Source organism: Chelonia mydas, chromosome 7, assembly GCF_015237465.2.
Source record: "Chelonia mydas isolate rCheMyd1 chromosome 7, rCheMyd1.pri.v2, whole genome shotgun sequence".
Taxonomy (NCBI): Eukaryota; Metazoa; Chordata; order Testudines; family Cheloniidae; genus Chelonia; species Chelonia mydas.
The window spans coordinates 97065293-97086970 of NC_057853.1; the positions used below are offsets into that span (position 1 = coordinate 97065293).

Sequence of the window (21678 nt, forward strand, 5' to 3'; positions counted from 1 at the left end):
TGTACTGAGGATAAAAGATAACACTGGTAACAGCTGTCAAATGTTGACTTTTTAATTACATCCTCTGCAGGAAAAAATTTGAATGATCTGATAGAAGTTTATTCTAAATCTGTGTTTTCATGACTAATAGTTCATTTGGTGGTAGATTTCAAATATTTAAATAGTCAGCATATATTAAGGGGAAGTGAACGTACAGCAGACTGTCGGGGATAGCTTGCTGTTCTTGTTTCGAAAGAAGCCCTGTCAAAATTAAGCCATTTGCATATGATTTTATAAACCATAGTCACCTAAGAATAAAATGAGTTTTCTTGTATGTCATTCTTTGTTTATTACTGTATTTTTGATTCAATGGCATTGCTTTCTGATATTTTTAATAAAAATTGTTCCCATTTTGCTGTAGCAATTTCCAGACTCCTTCATTTGTTTTGTTTGAACGTGTGTCTAGCAGTGACACACAACAGCATAATGATTGTATAGGCTTTGTTGTTGATTAGCAACTAATTTAAATGACAATACATATAAATTTGAATAGAGTGAAGTGTCCTTTAATACTATTTTTAAAACTTAATGGAAGTGCTATGGTGGAGTGTGTGGTGGAATATCGAACAATTTTTTATATTCAGATGCATTTAGATGTTTCTTTAAACTCTTTTTGTGGCTCTTTGAATGCAATGAAACTCTGCAGTGACAAGATTTATCAGAGGAATAGTGACTCACTCTGATACAAAAGGGATATTTATATCATTGCTGGATTAATTTTACCACAATTTTTTTTATATTGTAAAGTTTTGTTTTATAATGCTGTTAGTAGCAAAACTAGACATAAATAGTAATTGTAATACTGTTACTACTTTGATAGTAAGCTCTTTAAGCCCACAGTAACTTTTGTAATGGCACACAATGTGTCTTCCCGCCCCAACCTGCCGCCCTGCTGCTTAACATCCTAACAAGGAAATGTGTGGTAAAAATGTTAAGAATGTGTATGAAATGCCATATTGAGAGTTTAAAACCAGTAGTACTGATAGGGATAAATACTTATTACAGTTGGTCAATTTTCTTCTAACAATTTCTTTTTAATAAAAATAGCTTTTTTCCCTAAATCAGAAACATTTACCCCCCCCCCCCAAAAAAAAAAAAAGTGTGGAGGTGTTAGTAAGGAAGGAAAAGTTAAAGAAAAATCAAACAATTTTTAATCAAAACAATTTTCACCCCTTCCAAACCTGTAGAATGAAAGTAACTTGAAATTATTTTTTGTTTTTGCAAAATGATTTTTATATTTTTTTGCCAACTATAAATAATGCACAGTAAAAGCAGATTCTTGCAATACTGTCTCAACCTCCTGTTCTAGCTCCTTTTTATTTCCTTTCACATATATTTGCCATGTCCTTAAAACTTTTCCCATATGCCAATGGGAAAGCCTCACAGAGAGTGGTGTTTCCTTCTCAGATGGAACTGTTCAGGAAGAACTTCCAAAGATGTTATATCTCCTGTTTTACTAGGAGATTGTCATTTCTAGGTACTCCTTCCAAGTACTGCCTGAATCACGACAGATCAGCTCTGACTAAAGAGCAGATGCACCAGTGTACATTCCATAGACATTCAGCTGGCTGCCTAGAGTGCTGCTGCCCAGACAGGAAATATCATACAGGGAGAAACACCTTTCTCAAGAGTCAGCCATTCTGCAGCATTTCCTGTCTAAGCTGTGGCACTGTTAGGCAGGTAGCTGGGTACGCTTCTTAGTATTGTGGCTACCACCCTAGGCACCTCTATGGAGTGGGAAAATCTGGAAGCTTCTCAGTTACCAACAGTCCTAAAAGGGAGAACCCCAAAGTGGAATGTCCCCAGCCCACTTCCACTGCATTCGGGAGAAGCAGAAGTCATCCTGACAGATGCTCTGCAGAGAAATGTGGCAAGTTGGAGCCAGGCACCATGGAAAAAAGAAATTGATTGATTTGAGGGTCCCTCCACCCATGCACATCATGAATGCTCCTGAGGCCAATGTTACACTCAGAGCCTCAACCCACATTTCTCCTCCAGTTTATCTCAGATCCCCAGCTATGCCACAATCCCATCCCTAGTTTCCCAACCTAATCTACTCCATTCTACTGTAGTCTACCCTAACCCCCTCCTCCCATCACCTGATCTAGAGTTATCCACTCGTTAGGAAAAGCGTTGCTTCTGCCAGGAATCTATCTCAATCCCTCATCTGTCCTTTTTTTTCCCCCATATGTGGAAAAAGACTTGGGGGATGCAATGGTTTATCAAGATCATGTCAAGGATGGGGATCTGAATGTTACTGAACTAGGATGTGATACTTTTGGGGACATACAGGGTGGAGCTTTTGCATTATTTACCTAAATATGTAATTTGATCTCATTTATGTGAATGAGAGAATGTATATTCATGGTATGTAAATCAGTACAGTACATTATTTGCATGCAATCTCCAGCTTTGCAGGCCTTCAGCTGCAGAGCAGCTTTTCTTTGCCTTCCCCAGCTGTTCCTCCTAGCTTTTCTGCTATACAATTTAAAGAAACAAGATACAGACCCATATAGTTTTAGTGTATTTCTAGAGCCATTCGGGAATTTTTTCCATTTAATACCGATTTGTTGAAACAAACAATTTGTGGGAAACAATTCGGAGGTGGGATAGCTCAGTGGTTTGAGCATTGGCCTGCTAAATCCAGGGTTGTGAGTTCAATCATTTAGGGGGCTATTTAGGGATCTGGGGCAAAAATTGGGGATTGGCCCTGCTTTGAGCTGGGGGTTGGACTATATGACTTCCTGAGGTCCCTTCCAACTCTGATATTCTATGAAAGGATCAGTTTTGACAAATTTTCTGTTGTGAAAAACTTGTAGAAATGCCCTCTTTTGGTATTTTTGAAATGAAAAATTTCTGGATTTTGGTTTAAAATGACTGTTTCAAAATGTAAGTTAATTTATAGTACAAATATTTTTAAGAGCAAAATCAAAAGTTTGAAACAAAATATTTCTATAACCTAATCCTAAAACTTTTTTATATTTCAGTTATATAATTTTTAATGTTTCTTTGGATTTTGATATTTTTTTAATCCCAATTTGGGACAGGGAAATATTCTGAAATCTTGAAAATTCTTGCAGAAGGAGAAAACAGTTTCCTGCCCAGCTCTAGAGGTTTCCTCAGTGCTTGTTAAAACTAACTCCTTTATTCTCATTGCTTTTACTTTCTCCTGTGATTTTTTCCCTCCTTACCCCCATGTTTTTTGTGCCATTCCTCTTTTTCCTCCTCTGCATGAGTACCCCCAAACTTTTCTATTTCTCAGAGGCACCCCATTCTCAGTCCCCACTCCACCCCATTATCTGCTCTAATAATCTGTCCTTCCTCCACTGGTTTGTCCCACTTCAGCCTTTTGTCTCGCTGTCTAGATTCCTATACTGCTACCACAGTGATATCTTCCATCTCACATGAGTTAAGCTTCCTTAGTTTCCCTTTTCTGCAGTCCTTCCAAGCCTGCTATTTCCAGTCCTAGCCTTGTTCCATCCCTACATTTCCCAGCCAAAATCTCTTCTTTTAGATTGCTTCTAGTACACTATAGGACTCCCCATTTCTCCGATTACATCCAAGTAGCACTAGATAAAGGGAGATGTTTAGAGAAGGCTGCAGGAGCTGCAATCAGCTTTGTAAGGAGCCTGGTGTATTCCCCCCCAGTGTATCTATGTGGATTCTTCCACTAGCAAGACCAGACAGTGCCTCTGAACTGCTGCGTCTCTTTGATCAGCGCTCTCAGAACTTCAGGCAGAGGCACCAGGGTGCTGAGCAGCACATTCCTCTACTTCTCCTGATGCACAGCCAGGGACTCCACAAATGTTGGTTTGTGAGCAAGTATCTGGGAGCTACCGGAAGTGAGTGGAAAATCAGCTACCTTGACTTTCTAAATGAATTGAGAGCTGTACCTCTAACCTTGAACATCTGGCCATTAGCTGTCCAGAATATAGCAGAAAAGAGTTAATTTCTATTCTTATTTTGACCACACTTTTTTATAATATTGTCAAAGCTAGGCCATTCTGAGTTCTCCCTCACTTATGAAATCTTCTGTTGTCCCTGTCACAACTGCTCTGAAAGGTAATGCATATAATGCTGTCTGCCAACATCAGAAACTGCTGCTTTTATTGCTCAGGGTGATTTTTTTTTCCCCCCCACTCAGACTCCATTTCCTGACAGGATGTAAAATGCAAGTCTGAACTAATGAACAAATGGGAAAGTAGCTGTTCTGCTATAATCGCCATACTTCACAGGGAGACAGGGAATATGCATGTTCATTCCACTCCATTAGATACGGCCAACTGATTCTTTCATGCCTCTTTGTTGGTGAGTCGTGAATGCATCCCAAACTCATGGAATAAAGAGACATTCACTTTCCATATGTGGAGAGATACTGCCACCTCCCACAAAGGATTTACATGCACAAACTGTCCTTTGACTCAGCTGGAGAATGGACTTTGTGTGTGGGTTTAGGTGCTATATAAATAGGCTTTGGTAGAGCTCCATTTTTTAAATAATGTCACATATTGATACTTTAAAGGTTTTTATTATGTTGAGTAAAATTACAGGTTTAAGCATTTTTTAAAAATTTTCACAGTTGTGGGAAATTAACAGGGGTCAGTCAATTATTTAATGACAAGACAAGGAGATTAAAAAAGTTTAACTGTTAAAATACACTGTCAAAATATACAAAGTAAATATCCTTAAATTATACTCAAGTTCTCAAGCAGCATTTCTTTCTTTGCCTATCTGTACATTTTGATGAATATCAATGGAACTGTTTGTGTGCATACAATGAAATCAACATTTACTGATACAAATTAATCCTTCCAAACCCCCTCCCCTCTGTGTGTGTGTGTATGTATATATATATATATAAATAAAAACCAAACAACAAACCTATATATAAACAAATGCAATTGCTTGTATTCAAATAACCAGTAAACTATCTTTGATTAGAATAAAAAGTGTGAAACCTGTTAACTCAGCCTTTCATCTTTCTTAGGTATAAGCTCAATACAATTTATTATGAGAGTCTTCCAGATGAGACTTTATAACAGCAGTCATGTCTCTTCTTTGTGGATATTAAGAATGGCATTTACAAGTGTGTCCAGTGTTGGTTTAACTCTGCAGTGGTAAAATGTTCATAGTCTTCAACAGGAGCAGAATTAGCCTAATGCTGATTGAATACTCTTATAGATTCCCCCTGTTAAGGTTCAGTGACAATTTCTATGAGAATAGGTTTTTATTCCACATTTTCAAATAAAATGTTGGCTCTGTCCAGAGATCTACCTTCATACTGCCCTTTCATGCCACTAGCAACTGCATTGCAGTCATGAATTGATTGTGTATGTACTTTATTAAGCCCGCAGAAAAGCACTTAAGCAAATGAATTAAATGGGACTTAAGAAACTACTTAAATGTCCTAAGATAGGAATGCTTTACAAACTATAGTTTGTAAAAAATTAGGATCTCTTGTTTAGAATGTGCTATATAAAAATGCATGCATACATACATGCTAGGCAAGGTTCTCCCCTCAGTTTCACCTATGCAAACTCCTTCCACGGTGTAACAGAGGGATCAAATTTGATCCACTTGGTATAGATACAGTACATTAAATTGTGACAGTTATATAAATTAATGACCTACACTATTTAATAACTATTTAAGGAACTTATTCCCTAGTGTAAGAAGATTAGACTCTTCCAGATTTGGAATTAGCTTAACCTAATTTAAAAGAAAAATCAATGAAACTTATCTCAAAAAAGTAGTTAAGCAGAATTCATTGTTGACTAATCTTCCTAGTCCTTGTAAAACTGCAATGTGTATGTCTTTGTTATTTTCCTTGTTTTGTTAGAGGGAATTCACTGAATAAATCTCAGTGCGCTTCAACTAATTACTGGCTTTTCTAGGTTCCTGCTGTGCAGATATGCTCCCTTTTTTCATAGCTTCCTGAAAATGAATGTGCATAAATTCTTTAGAATAAGAGCTAAGTCAAGGGACATGACATTTAGGTGGACAAAGCAGCCCAGACAGCCCTTCAAGGGTCTAACCTGCCTGTTCTGCCAGAGAATTGGCTCCTGTTGAAAGAATATTTCCCCTACCTTGGCATCTGGGTTATGTAATTACCATTTACAATGTGGGGGGGCGCACGGAGTGTTCTCTCTGGTATTCCCCTTTCCTCTCCCAAATACATTAATATTTTTGCTCATAAAATAGAATATTTGTTAAAGATACAGAATAAAATAATTAAAACCCAAGGCAATATGAGTTTGAATTTCCTGGTACTTTACATTTATTTCTATCATAAGGAGATTTCAATTTCCAGCACTAAAGGGCTTGTATAATATAGTATGATGAAACTATTTTACTTTTTTTAAATGTATGGACTGTGCAATTGGTGTACTTATTCTGCAGATGATTGAATTGTTTGAAATACAGATCTCCTCCAAACTCATACCCCTATCTCCAGACACATGCACACTGATTTCCTCATGCTTTTTACAAGAGAATTGGGAAGGCTGGTTGTCCCAGGATGTCTAAAAATAGAAAATAAACACTTTTTGAACTGGTGTGGTCAGTTTCATAATGTGATGATGGCTGGACAGTTGGAAAAGTTTCCTGGTTTTACCCAGGAATAAAAGGTTGAGGCCAAACAAACCAACCCACAACAAAAACAGGGCACTGCAAATATTCCTTCAGCTTCTAGCAGCTTCACTATGTGCCCCTCCATTTTTGGACAATTTTCAAGGTTGTTCTGTAGAAGACAGGAATAGAAGACTTGCAAATGACTAAATATTGTTCTCTTAGCACATGCAAAAAACCTGCTATCTGCAGATATCAGACAAACACATTTTTCATGGGCAACTCAGCCTCCTGGCATGTTCTAAAGAATAGAAAGATTATTAGTGTTAGTTCTTAGCAATGTTTTCTTCTGCACTGATCTGTTTAGAATAACTAGAGCTGTCAAGCGATTAAAAAAAGAATCGCGATTAATTGCACCGTTAGACAATACAATAACATTTAAATATTTTTTGATGTTTCTACATTTTCAAATATTCATTTCAATTACAACAAAGTATACAGTGCTCACTTTATATCTATTTTTATTACAAATATTTATTCTGTAAAAAAAAGTAGTATATTTCAATTCACCTCATACAAGTACTGTAGTGCAGTCTCTTTATCATAGAAGTTGAACTTACAAATGTAGAATTATGTAAAAAATATAACTGCATTCAAAAATAAAACAAATGTAAAACACCTGTGACCTAAGGAGAGAGAAATACTGACTGGGGGAATCACTGAAGATATTGTGGCATAGACATACCTGTGCTAGCACAGCTAAAAATAGCAGTGTACACATGGCAATAGAGGCTTCAGCACAGGCTAGCAAAATGAATACATAACCAGAGTCCCTGACATGTTTTCACATCCTGTGCTTAAGACCATACTGCTTCTTCTACATTACTACTTTTAGCCATGATAGTGTGGGTATGTATACCAGTGCTTCCGTCACACCTCACATTAGCCTCCTTCTCTCAGGGTACACATACACTACATGAGCAGTCCACCTTGCCCACACTGTTACTGTGAAGCTACTTAGAACTTGCAAAGAAAGGCCATGGGTTAGTAAGAAAATGTGTTTAAAACATTTATTATTTTAATCCTGGTCTCTCTACTTGTGATGTTTCTATAGATAACTAAATCACACTTGTTTTTGAAAAGCTGTCTTAAGTCCCTGCATTGATCAGCTGGTCTCATTTCCCAGAGAGAAGTGTATAGCATGACTGTTGGGCCTGCTGGTATAATGTAATTAGTGTAACAGAGGTTACTCTAACCTGGTGAGCTGTGGGGTTCCTCCATGAGAGAAACACAGGCATGCTGGCTAGGAATGAGTGCCCAAGGAAGAGACAGAAAATGGGGTCAAGCTATCGCTGTAACAGTCTGTATGTTCTCTCATATTGCAGGCTGATCATGAATATGAGAAGTTAGATGCCTCAAATCTCTTTCAATCACACCCATCTGTGCCCAGACTTGAAGTACAGCAAAGAAGCTATAGAAGAAAGCTTATAGATCACCATATTAAAGTTATCTATGCCTCTGGCTATTGATCGGGGTGGTTGTTGACTGATGTGTGCACTGTACCTGGAGTGAACAGGGCTGCTCCATTTTTACTCAGAAAGCCCTTAATATCTTGTGACTGGCCTTGTTAAGAGACCGCATCTCTTCATATAATACCACCCTGGCTACTTTCAGTAGAGGCATTTGATCTGAAACTTCTGTTTAACAGAAGCAGATGCCTGTATGTGTTTCCAGAAAGGACTCTCAACTTTGGAACATACTCTTGCAACTTGGGTTGAAATAGTCCAATTCTGATCTTCAGGGCATGCTGCCAGGATTTACCAAAGCATTTTGAGGTGGAGAGTTATGATAGAAGCAAGTATTTATAGGTGAGGCAAGGTATTTGGATTTGATAGGTTATTTCTTGTTGTTGGGATGAATGGAAGCTGCTGGTTTATTTCTTGTGATTATTTTTAAATTATCTCAAAGATGCCTAGAACCTTGGTTAATTTCTTTTAATATATATTCTTCCTAGCCTAAACGGTTTAAAAAGGGCGTGTTCTTGCCACTGACTTCACTGAGAGCAAAGCAAGACCCCAAAACTAACACTATTGATTTGTTAGCTCTTTATTTATCTGATTACTTGTAATAAGATTCAGAGCAAATGTTTGTGATTGTGATTTACCATTTTCACTGGAGGTGAAATTCATCCACACGTGAAGGGCCTGCATATCAGGCTGTTTGTCTGTTTTTTTAACTACCAATCATATTTGAATACTGACATTTTGTCAGGTGACTGTGGAAATATCAATACACAGACTTGCTTCTGTACCCTGTCCAGGTGCAGGTAGGAAACATTAAAATTTCTTATCTTTGTCCTTCTGTTCTTGTTTGTTCTCCTCTTTGGAGTGCAGACAGAATAGCATACAAGATTTTATACTTGCATGTGAGTAGGCGTGTGTCTTACAGGGAGGCTGTTAGAAGGGGATCTTGCATTTTGTCCCAAATGTGGTCAGATTAATTTTGATCCTCAACTCCGTTGGAAAGGTGTTTGACAGCTGTTGGATGGCTATTAAAAAGGTTCTTTTCCCTGATTGCACTAGTCTTACCTTCATTGAGGGAAATCAGTTGCAAAGGAAAGGCATTCTTTCCAATAGCTCAGTCCCAGTACTCTTTGAACCTCGAAAATTAAGACAAGAACTTCAAACAATGTGTTTGTTCAGTGGGCAGCTAGTGCTCGGATTTGTGCACCGAAATGGAGTGCATCAGCCTGTGCTTGCCAGCGAATTGGCTGCATGAACTAGAGTTTCCTTCACATCTGCAGTTGCATTCTCAAGTACAGTGCATTCGAGGAGAGGCTGGAATTCCTAAATGTATAGATCTGCGTCGGCAGTTGTGTCACAGGATGGCCACCCAAAAAGTGAGAGTTGCTATTTGGGTGTGTAGTGTGAGTGTGTTGGAAGAATGGCTATCAAGTGTGACTTCCCCACCCCCTGCACATCATGGAAATGTGCTCTGCACTGATTCTAAATACCATAGGCTTAGATGGATGGGCTCTGGAACTGCAGTTGTACAAATCTAGTGGCAAAATCCCTTCTATGTATGGGTAGCAGCTGTTATTCCAATAAGGTACAATAGCAGTCACGGAGGAACTCTACTGTAGCATGTGTGGTCAGTTCCAGTGGTGCGTGGAGTATGGAGGTGCAAAGGGAAGAAGAGAGTGGACAGGGAGTAGTTCTTCCCCATACATTCTGTGTTTCTAGCTTAACTCATAACCACAAATTTCAGCTTGGGCTTTTTGGGTGGCAGTGAGGGTGAATGGAAGGGACTGTGCCAAAAGGACCACTGAGCTATTTTTGCAAAGGCCAACCTACTGCCAAGACCAGCCCGCATGTCCCTTTTTGGTGGTTATTGAAGCATTTAATGGCTTTTCCCCCCTTATTTGAAGCAGTAGGGCTAGTGATGACCCATTAAGCGTACAGTGTTACAAAGCGTGAGTCAGGTTCACTTCCTATAAAGCATGTTTAAAGCTCTCAAGAAGATTTAGCCTGTATTAATGAATTTGTATGATTTAGACTAACTCATTTGTGGTGACATTTACTTTTTCTTTGCAACTGCCACTTAGGAACAGAGCAAGTTTCCCAAAAACAATGCAAAGACATTTTGATACTAAATTATGCAACCTTTTTAGTTTCGAAGCATTTTGATAAATAGAATTATCAGCAACAGTCCATTGAAATGAACTCATTCCTTTTATATATTTAATTCAGCGCAGCAATTTTGAATAAAGAGAAGTGCTGGATGATCCCAAAAAGGCCTGCAATTCTAGTTCAGGTAAGTACCCAGTTCTTGTAATGCTTATTGTCTGGAAATATATAAAAAGGTATTGCAAAAGCAGGCAGGCATTACATTTCAAATGGTTCCTAGTTTTGGCTGGGGGAAAAACAAATAATAATCTTTTCTGTTGCCTATCACAGCTAAAATAAGTTCAGAGGCACAAGAAGAAAAAAAAAGAAAAGAAAACCCCTATCAAGCCTCTGAGCTATCTATACAATTGGGGACAGATCATCAGCTGATGTAAATTGGCATAGCTATAATTAAGTGCATGGAGCTGCTCCAATTTACTCCAGCTAAGAATCTGATTCTTGTACTCGACTCATCAACAGGGATTCTAGAAATCTGCCATGGAAAAATGTGGAATTTGCATTTTTATAGAGAATCTTTAGTTTTTACATTTTGTGAAAAAATAAAAACATTAACTAAATTTTACTAAAGTGCCACTTATTCAATGTGTGCAACCTCCCTGTCTTGTGGCTGATTTTTTTTGAACGTGCTCTAAAATTAATAGTGGAACCCTGTTAATCTGACATAATTGGAACTAGGGCCAGGTCAGATAATCAAAATTTTGAATAATCAGGAGAACTGGCACAAAGCTTTCTATCCCTTATCTTAATATGGGGGCAGAGTGGGCAGCCCCAGGTGGCTTGTAGTTCAGTTACTACAGAAAGCCAGATAACGAGGCTTGGATCAACAGTGTTCTACTGTACATCAATAAAACATTGTGTTCAGCTGATACCTAGGTATATTGTGGCTAGGGAAACTAAAGTTCAACATTTCATTTTAATTGTGGGAAAAAAGTGTGGATTTTTATGGGTTTTTTAAAGTCAAAGAATTTTGGAAGTTTTAAATCACGGGAAACTAGGATTTCTGCTCATCATACTGATATGTGAATGCCTGAAAAGGTTCAGGTTTGCTTTGAAGGCTAGAAATGGACTCAATTCCACACATTTTGGATCCCAGTTCAAACTTCAACATCATGGTGGTTCAGATTGTTTGGTTTTTTCTCTTCAGGTTCCCCATGTGTTCCTCATTTATCCAAACAGTTTACTGAGACCTAAACAAACATGTACTCTTGCATGATGCAAACACTGCTGTGATGGTGCACTCACCCTGCATTGGACAGGGAAGGGTTATCTCCTCACTGAGGGCTGAGGAAGCTCTGCCCCCACATCCTTACTGGGCATGTTTGAGGTGTAGCATCAGTATAAGAGGAAGCAGCCCAGCTCAGTCTAGGCTAGCCACCGGATGCATGCTACAGGCTCCAGCCTGAGAGCTGCCAAAGCCCCAAACTGTGGGAGCTGGAGACACCAAGACTCAAGCAGACACCCAGGTACCTTAGGATGCTACAGATCAGAGCCCCTGGGACCAGCACAACCCGAGGAGACCAGAGACCCCAAAGCCGCCTAGACTAGGACTGCAGGAATTGCAGTAGAAAGTAGCCCAGGGAGGGACTAGCCATTGTCCCTACAGCAGTCAGTGTGTTTTGGGCAGATCCAGTGGAGCAGGGAGGGCCTGAGTCTCCCTACCCTTGTCGCCACCCTCCTGGGAGGCAGCCCAGCCCTATTGACTCCAACCACTAAGCCTAGCCACCCTGTGGACAAGGGGGAACCTATTGACTCTAGCCACCAGGCCTCACTGCCCTGTGGGTCAGGAGATTACTACTTACTAGGACTCCTAGGGTCATGGCCCTACAACAAAGTCATTCGGTGGACTTAAACCTTTAGGCCTCATGGCCTAGATGCAGAAGGCGGCTTGAGGATGGGGTGCACTCAACCTGCACTGGACAGAGAATCCCACAGCCCATCACAACTACCTTATTATATGTAGAATTCTGCAGAAATTAGTGACATCCTCCACCAATGTATCTGACAAAATTCTCATTGAATTAAATAGTTCAGGATCAGGCCCTGTCAGAGTTGTCAGTTTTGGTTGGACATATTCCTGGAGGGTTCATCGCATGACATAATCTTTAATTAAATCTTTAATTCCTGGAGACTCCAGGACAATCTTGGAGCGTTGACAGCCCTACCTGATGTATGCTAAAACATTACCAGTGGCACCTTCAGACTTAGATATGCTTTTGTTGCATTTTATTTGAGCAATTACATATAGTGCTAAAGTATATTTACCCCAAGGGATGAGTAAACTCCTTATTAAATTATACTTTCATTGAGCATTTCTTAGTGTGACTTCCAAGGAAAAAACCCAAACTCAAAAGTGAAAGCCACCCTGTAGTTATACATAACTATAGTACCAAAATGAGATGCTATGAATAGTGAACCATTTATTTTGTGCTTTAATATGCTAGTAGGTATAATACTCAAAAATAGCAAAATGTTCTCCTAAGAAACGCTGTCATCTCAGATCATTTCAAGTAACTTGGTGACTATGTACTAACCATAAAGTTTCCACTAAGGGTCTGTAGGAGGGGGAAGATAATGTAGCCCTTTGTTTGTTCAAAAATATACTTGATATATTCAGATATGACAGGTGCTCAAATATTGTGGTGATGGGGTGTGTATGTTATGATGAACCTAGTTAGGTAAATTTATGAAGAGGAAAATGTTTCTCAGTGGAATGTTTTCCTCCAAGAGGAGCATAAAATACTCTGAAGCCTTATCTAGATGATATTTCAGTGCACTTCCCTTCATGCATACGTTACCTTGATGACAATGATTTAATGAGCACCATCTGTACAACATAATTTTTAATCAGGATCTAAGCACTGAAATATTCAGGCCTTTGCATTGTTTAATTATTTAAGTGGAATTCTATAATAACTGGGCAAGGTAGATTAATGTAAAATTTAGCACAATCATGTAGGATGAGAGCAGACACTAATCAATTCTAAATCAGAATGAAGATGGCATATCACAAACAGTACACCCACATTAAAACCAGATGAATGAGTTTTTAAACTGCTAATAAAATACCTGGGAAATTCCAGAATTACAGACCAAGGGCTAGTCTACACTACCGTGGTAAATCAATCTTTTTACGCAACTTCCATTAAGTGAATCATGTAATGAAGTTGACGTAGTTAGATCCACTTATCATAGTGGCTACACTGTGCTGTGTCAATGGGAGAGCATCTCCCATAGACTTCCCTTATGTTTCTTGGGGAGGTGGAGTACACAAATCGATGGGAGAGTGCTTTCACATCTATTTAGCAGGTCTTCACCAGACCCGCTAAATCAACACTCACTGCATTGATTGCAGCAGTGCTGATCTACTGGTAAGCGTAGACATGCCTTAAGTCTTACCTCTTTTCTGAGAAATTGGCTGGGACAGTAATTAAGGATAGAGCACTACTATACAATACTTGAAAAAGTTAAACCTGATAGGATCAAACCAGCATGACTTCTGTAGCTTTCCAGAATTCCTTAAAGAACATTAAAGTAGATAAAGAGAATGCAGTGGATATAATTTATTGGGATTTCAAAAAAGTGTTTGATAAGATCTCTACTAAGAAACAATTAAGGAAAAAAAATAACTGAGGTTAATGGCAAAGCCCTGAGCTTGATTTAAAAAACTAGTTAAATGGTATAGTGCTTTTCCATTTCAAAATGTTTCACAAACATGAATTAATCCTCACAACAGCCCTATAAGACAGATAAGTCAGTTTTATTATCCCGATTTTACAGAAGGGGAAAATTTCATGGAAGCTACAAGAAGTCAATGTCTAATGTGGCTTAGATTAGAACTCGAGTGTTCCTTGCTGACAGACCTGTGCTCATACCACTGGTATGAGCAAAAAGATGGTTGGTGTCCATCAACAACAACATTTATAGGTTTCCATGCTAAAATAAATAAGAGGGTTACCAAATCACAGTTTGGAATGTAAGTTGATTTCCTGCAGTATGGTAAAGAAGAAATCTCCTCCTTCATCTTCCATGTACAAAACAGCACATTATTAATGATCCATTAGGATAATTAATTGTTATGGACAGGAACAAGTTTAATGAAATTACAGACTTCACTGAGGGAAAAATGGTATTTACAAAAACTTGACTTTTAATAACAGAGGATCCTTATTGTTCCACCTGAAAACCATGATGGCTTTAGGCCACAGAAGTTTATAGCAATTCAATATAATATATGAACAGTACTCAGGTTGTGTCCCCACCAAAAAATTTTTTTCACAATTCTTCAGCTGCAAGGGATATATTGTACAACTCATATATTCTATAATAGAGGCCAGAAGAGAAGGCCTTCTGTAGATACAATCAACAGATCTTAATGCTGTCTGGGACTGAATAAGAAATACCATCTTTACTTAGAGTTTTGCAACTTTTTTGTAAAGCAAGCCAATTTATTTATTATTTTGAGGAGTTTAACTTTATTATAATCCAAAATAAATGTATTGTTTAGCTTCCTCTCAACCCATCTGCTGTTCTTTGCATTAACATTATCTTAAATTTTAATCAATCTAAGACATTTAATAGTATTAAACAAGAGGAAAATATTTTAGTTCAGTCTTTGTTCCTGCTACCCAACTTCTTGCATTGATTATGTGTTTAATGTATTATCTGTGGGGAGAGGAAAAAATGAGCAACCTCCCTCCCTGCATTTTCATAGTATCAATTAAGTAGATTTTCAAAGATGTGAATTATCATGCTAACAATCCTTAATATGAGCTGCTTAATTAGATAGTTTTAAACTGCAACGTAGGAGATGCTATTTAAAATGAGTAGTAGACAGTATTTAAATCAGGATATAAAATGAAGGCTGTTTTGAACTCCTGAAATCTGTGGAGATTTTCCTTGCTGCTAAGGGACATACGATAGTTAATATTCAGTACCTTGGAAGAAAAATTTCACGTAGCTTTGGACTTCTCAAGGTTTGTGAGTACAACATGCATTTTCATAAAACAGTAATCGCATTGTCATTCTTTTAACCCTTCAGATTAGCCTGAATAATACAACCAAAGGGAGTGATTGTTGTTCGTGCAAGCTCTAGTACTGTGCTTTGTAGGGCGTGTGTGTGTGTGTGTAAAAAGACAATCCTTCCCCTAATGAATGCATTAATTTACACCACCATTAAGATGACCAGTTCGCTTACCAGAAGAGGTTTTTTGTTTGGTTGAATTTTATGTCTATTCTAAAAATATAAAAAGACCTTGGTCCGGAGACAGTGCCTTGTACATACAAGGAGTGCCATTGACTACAGTGAGACTTGATGTGGGTGCAAGAGTCTGTATGAATAATTCATTTCCAGGATCAGGGCCTACCACTATAGTGCTTTTTCATGTTCATATCACCCGACATACTTGCTAGGGAGAACTTCCTGTTAACAAATACGATGAGATTCGTGTTTAGGTATATATCCTTTTTTCAGATATGCCCCATGGCTCAAATGCTAGCTACAGATCAACTGAAGTCCAGTATGCTTCAGGTACAAATCCAGCAAAAATAGTTGGAACTATATGTGATTAAAATATTTAACATGCACTCACTCAAATGGGAGAGGCTTGTACTACAGAAGAATAAGTACATCAGATTATTAGATATGGCAAAATTTTGACCTGTCTAAAGTTTTTCTAAGGGAAGATTTTAAAAGGAATGAAAAAGGTATTGTAGATATTTAAATAATGGCAAAATCCGTACATTGTATAGCACTAATATCATGATTAAAAACTAAACCTTTTTAATGGTTCTATTCAGGTAAGATTTTAATCCATATGAGTCAAGAGAAAAAGAGCTATGGTAAATACATTCTGATTCAAGAATATGCAAGAATTATGTATTATTTAATAATCATAGTAATATAGCATGTGGCAAAATACCTTGTTTGACTCAGTAGGCTCAGTCCTTTTTAGCCTTGGAGACTCAGGTTTGGGGCAAGGCAAATCCTTATAGGTGGCACAGGGTCCTGCTACTCCTCTCCTCAGTCAGTCCCTTGTGCATGTTTTCCTTCCCTTCTGGGGAGCAAGTGCAGCCTCCCTATTGGAAGGTCTGGTGTCTTGCTGCAAACAGCCTACTAGCAGCTTGACAGCTCCCCTCACTCTCCCCCTCTTACCACCCAGGGGAGGGTTTAAAAAGGTTCAGCTGACTGCAACTACTTGGGACCTAATTGATTCCCTAGCAATCCCTTTTCCAGCTCAACCTTATTGCCCCATGGTTCTCTCTCCTCAGTGGATAGGGAGGGGCCTTTTAATCCCCTGGGACTAATTACTACCCCCCTTTTGTAGCTGTTTGTCCTGGGTTTACCACAAGTGACATAGGTATGTAGAGAGCTCTACAGAGAAAATAGACACACAAAGAGCCCTTATTTCATAGTCTTTCCAAGTTAATATTCCTTGTGATCCACTTTCCTGTACCAGTATCCGCTATCCCTGTTATGGAAGGACACATCATCTTTCCATGGTTAAGAGCAAAGCAAGGTTCCCATCATAAGGTCCTCTAACTTTTGCCAGAACAAACCACATGAAATTTTCAGCTAAAATAACCAATAAATAAATTTGAGATAAACCTGTAAAAAAACATTTTCAAGTCATTGTGATTAACATTTTTTCAATGCTTGAAATCCTTTTATCTCCTCTCTCCTACCCCCTCAGCCTGCTACATTTCACTGATTCTTTCACCTACAAACTCCTGAATGATTCCAAAAGATTAAGACCCGATCAAAAGCCCAGTGAAGACCATTGGAGATTGTCTGTATGATTTCACTGGGGTTTGAATCAGGCATTTTGGTCTCTCTTGCAAATAACTCTGCCATGTTGAAGCATTTCTTGAAATGTATAAAGAAACTGTTCTGAGAGTTACAAAAACCACACATGCAAAAAGCTTGGAAATTCCCAGTCAACCTCCCTTCCCATCCCCTCAAAAAAGGAAAGTTAAGGTTGGAAGGTGCTTCTATTATCTCTTCACAACACTGCAAAGGAAAGTACCCTTTTAAACAGAATACCCAGAAAGTTTGCAGTTTCAAAAACCTGGAAAGTTTGCAAATTAGCAGTTAAGGTATCCAGGCAGTTCTAGGCTGCCATACCATGCTATTCATTCACTTACATCCCAAGTGACCTGCAGCAATGAGAGCCCAGGACTACCCATAGGAATAACCATACATAACATGTAGTATTTGGGAAAGATTCTCCTCTTCCCCACTCCCTTTACACTGGCCCTTATGTACCATTGTGGTGGTGTACAGAGGCTGTAAAGATACCACAAGAGGTCAGGAAGAATTCCCTTGGTACAGGAGCAGCATAGGCCTGACATAAGCTGTTCTACCCTACTCCCTTCCTATCATTAGGGATACATGGTGCAAGAGTCTCTAGGTTGCAATGCAGTCCGCAAATTAGAGCAACAGCCAGGGCTGTTTTAATTTATGTCCAGAGTTACAATGGGCCCTAGCCAGCTCAGAATCCAGTTGGTGCAAAGACCATCTTTGCCTCCCTTCTCCTGTGGAGGCACTGCACAGAGTCAGACCTTATGACTTTAATGGTTGTTGTCGGGCTGGCTGTTCAAATCCTATCCTTCTAGTTTGCATCTTTGCCAAGCCAACAAGAACACCCAATGGCCTGTCCCTGTACCACCTTTTGCTTTCTCAGGGTGCACCAAGTGGGATGCCCTCCTTCTCCCTGCCCCATGTTTTTCAGTAAGTTCCCTGGTGAGGGACCGCTTACTTTTCCAATCCTATAAGGCCTTCCTGTGTGTTGCCCAAGAAGCTAAAGTATTGATGCTGAGGCTTCTCTGGCCCCTGTAAAGAGCTGGCTATGAGAATATTTCACTCCTGCTAGGCTGTCCTCTATGGGGCACCACAGTTAACTTTTCAATGTGCAAAATATACTTCCTATGAAAATAATATCCTGTAAATAAGTTTGCTCCCAAAAGCTTAATGTAATTACTTTTTACTTTATATGGATGGATGGATATATTAAAAAAAAAAAGTCTTCATATACTATGATAGTAAGAATTTGGAGTATGTAACTGGAATGAAATGCTGAAATTTCATTTGTTGCCATGGTTAAGGATAGTAGAATATTCTGAACTAATAAATTACCTAAAATAAATGCACCAGTTTCCTTTAACAAGAACTAATGCTGTAGGCTGGAATAAGTGAACAGAGCTTGCATGGCCCATAACAAGGCACTGATTAGGAGAAATGGAAAGGTGGCTTCTGATTGAAAATGGTTCTTCATCTAAAACAGCCCACAATATTTTACAAGCTGTGGAAAAATAATTTTGTCTCATAAAAGTATTAATGAACAGGGAAGGGGAAAAAACAAATAAACCCCCAATTCCTAACAGGACATTCAGTCTTATTAGGAGCGCTGCGGCACTATGCAGGGCTGAGAGACATTTTATTAAATGTGTGTGTTTGTTTGTTTTATACTGTTTTATTCATATAAATGAACACAGAAAAATCAAAAATGTTAATAAAAATTGTTCTGGCCTGGGAACTATAATCCATGCTGTTAGTATACAAGGTTAAATCCTCAGCTGTGCTGCGGGAGAGATCAGCACTGCTGAGGAGGGGTGAAGGGTTCTGTATGTCATTCTTCCACCTCCCCAATTCTGGGCCTGGTGTGAGGGGAAAGGGACAAAATGGCCCCTGGCACAAGCTGAAGGAACTGAAGCTCTGCTCTAATTTCTGCCAGCTGGTAATGGCCCTGCAGTAGCCACTGCTTAGGTAAGGATTGCTGGAGCACAGTGTAAAGCCTGCTACGTAATGGGGCATGGTTTGTAGCCAGCTATATTGGCTTTATGCCACCTAGGGGTTTCCCAGCATCAAGGGAATCCTCAGCTGCCCCATTAGGACATCTTTTCAGCTGCTTTCTGCTGCCTTTTCATTTAAGAATCAACCCCCCAGAAAGGAAGAAGCAAAGTCTGTAGCAACTTATCAAATTACAAAGTATGGGACACTTGTTTTGGTAACCCCTAAGGACTGCTTTCATACTAATTAGAGCTGCTATCTGAACAGACAGAATCTGCCAGCCATTCTGTGTCTTAGCAAGTCTTCCAGGGTGTCTAAAGAATCTCTTTAGGCAGTGTCACATCACACAGGTCAACAGAATCCACTTACTTTGCAAAGCTGTGGACAGCATGGAAGGACTCCAGGGGATGATGATGGTAAGAAACACAACAAACTCAGTTGTGTCAGATTATGCTTTTATTTGAGAATAAAAACATGAAACTAAAACCAATAATCCAGTCTGATAACATCTACATACACAACAATAATCCTTGACTCTTGGTGCATTGACCAGAGGTACAGCAGTTCTTCACCCTAGAATCAGGTGACCGCAACTCAAGCTTTCATATAAGTAGGCCCTCAACCCTCTTAGTCTAGTACCAAAGTGAAAAGAACTGTACATACATAGCTTTTATGTTGAGACTCTGAGACTGCCCTGAGGTATGGGTTTGGACCTCAGCAACTCTGGTAATTGGGGAAGTGCAAAGATGGCTTAAAATCACATGCTACCTTATTGCACGTGCATATAAGTATGCACGCATCCCCAGTTGTGCTGAATGGAGCTGAGGATGTGGCCTAGAGATTCTAACTTGCTATAGGTGGAAACTGAAATGTGTATAGGGAGATTGGAGTGGGACTGGAAAGAAAGTTTTGAACAGTTGAGTCTACATTTAAATATTGCTATAAGAAATATAACTTTTTCAATTTGTGTTCCAGATGCATGTAATATTTAACTTAAAATATGTTAAAAAGCCCATTCCCCTGTGACAATGTATGAAACCTATCTATCTTTGGTCCTGTATGGTCCTCATCTCCATAATATCTGAACTTCTCACAATCTGTACTGAATTTATCCTCACAGCATCCCTGTGAGATAAGGGTTGTTATCCATATTTTATCTATGGGGAAACTGAGGCACAGAGAACCTAAGTGACTTGTCCAGGTCACCCAGGATGTCTGTGGTGAAACAGGCAACTGAATGTGGGTATCTCAAGTCCTGGCTAGTATACCACTGGATCATTCTTCTTTTTTCTGCAACTTTTGTGTATTCGCTTTCCATGAACATTCACGTGCTCAAGCTTTGCTGGCATGAATATTCACAAAAATGAGAATTTAACATTGTGTTCTTTTGTAATACTCAAAATTCACAGAAAGCTCTATTTAATTTAACATAAAATCAGGGTAGAAAAGCAACACTACATGAGTTTGATAACTAACAGACTTAGCATGGTTATCAAGATTCTAGTAGCAAATATTCACAATTAGTTGATGGTGAGAAATCTGTAGTGAGCGGGACAGGAAAAAATATGACAATTAAGTCTGAATAATGATGGATCAAGGATTTCATGATCTGCTCATAAACAGAAAGAGTGAACATATTCTTCACATTCTATTCTGCTCTATCTAAGGGTATGTCTTCACTGGAGCGGGAAGTGCGCCTTTTGAGGTGATAGCTCTGGTCAAACTTCCACACTAAAAATAGAAGCATAGCTGTGGTGGTATGAGCGGTGGGACTGGCAACCTGCCCAAGTACATATCTTGGGTCTCCGACAGGCTCTTACTCAAGCTGATAACCCATCCGGCTGCTCATGCCATCAGAGCTATACTTCCATTTTGTGCCAGTCCTTCCTCTGGGCTTCTGCTAAGGGAACAATGTCGCCCTGTTTTGTTCACCAACTAATTAAGTAGCAATCTCATGTTAAATTTTTAAACTGTTGTTTGTATACCAAGAAATGTTCCAGTTTAAAAATCTCCCTACTCATTGGAAAGTGTGGAGATTACCACCTATAGGAATGCAGGTTAAATATACTCCATAGTTCAGATAACTTTTTGAATATATTGTAACTGAAAAGTGTCACATTGCCCATTCATACAACAACCCATTTCTCTCATTGGGGGGTGGGGGAGGGAAATGAGTACAAATGCATTAAGTAATGTTCCATGAGACCTCTGGAACTTTGCTCAAGGACTTATACATTGTATGGTTTGTACAGCACTGGGAAAGACCAAAGATATACTGAAGAGAAGGTTGACAGATAAAAGGAAAGCATGATGAGGCAAAATTCATCTACCAGCGTATACAAAGATTAATCACAAAGAATATCTGGAGCAAGAATGTGATCTGAATGTCAAAAACAGAATCTTTATGCAAGTGTCGATTCAAGCAAACTAAGCTTTTTGGAAAGGCAAGAAAATAGTGAGTTTTCTGGCTCCTATTAGTTCTAGATCATTTGTAAATCATTCACAGGAGATCAGAGAGAACTGCAATAAAGTTCATGACAGCGGATACAGCTATTGAAGTGTAAATAAGGATATCGGTGTCTGTGAGTAGAATGAGGTGTA

The 21678-nt window shown here is 38.9% G+C and overlaps 1 long non-coding RNA gene across 1 annotated transcript in view; it reads left to right on the forward strand.

Moving 5' to 3' along the window:
- Nucleotides 1-21678, forward strand: part of LOC122466732 — a 71616-nt gene that overhangs the window by 19464 nt on the left and 30474 nt on the right. The window contains exon 2 of the long non-coding RNA XR_006292485.1: nt 10356-10419. This is a non-coding gene — a long non-coding RNA (uncharacterized LOC122466732). The remainder of the gene's footprint in view (nt 1-10355; nt 10420-21678) is intronic.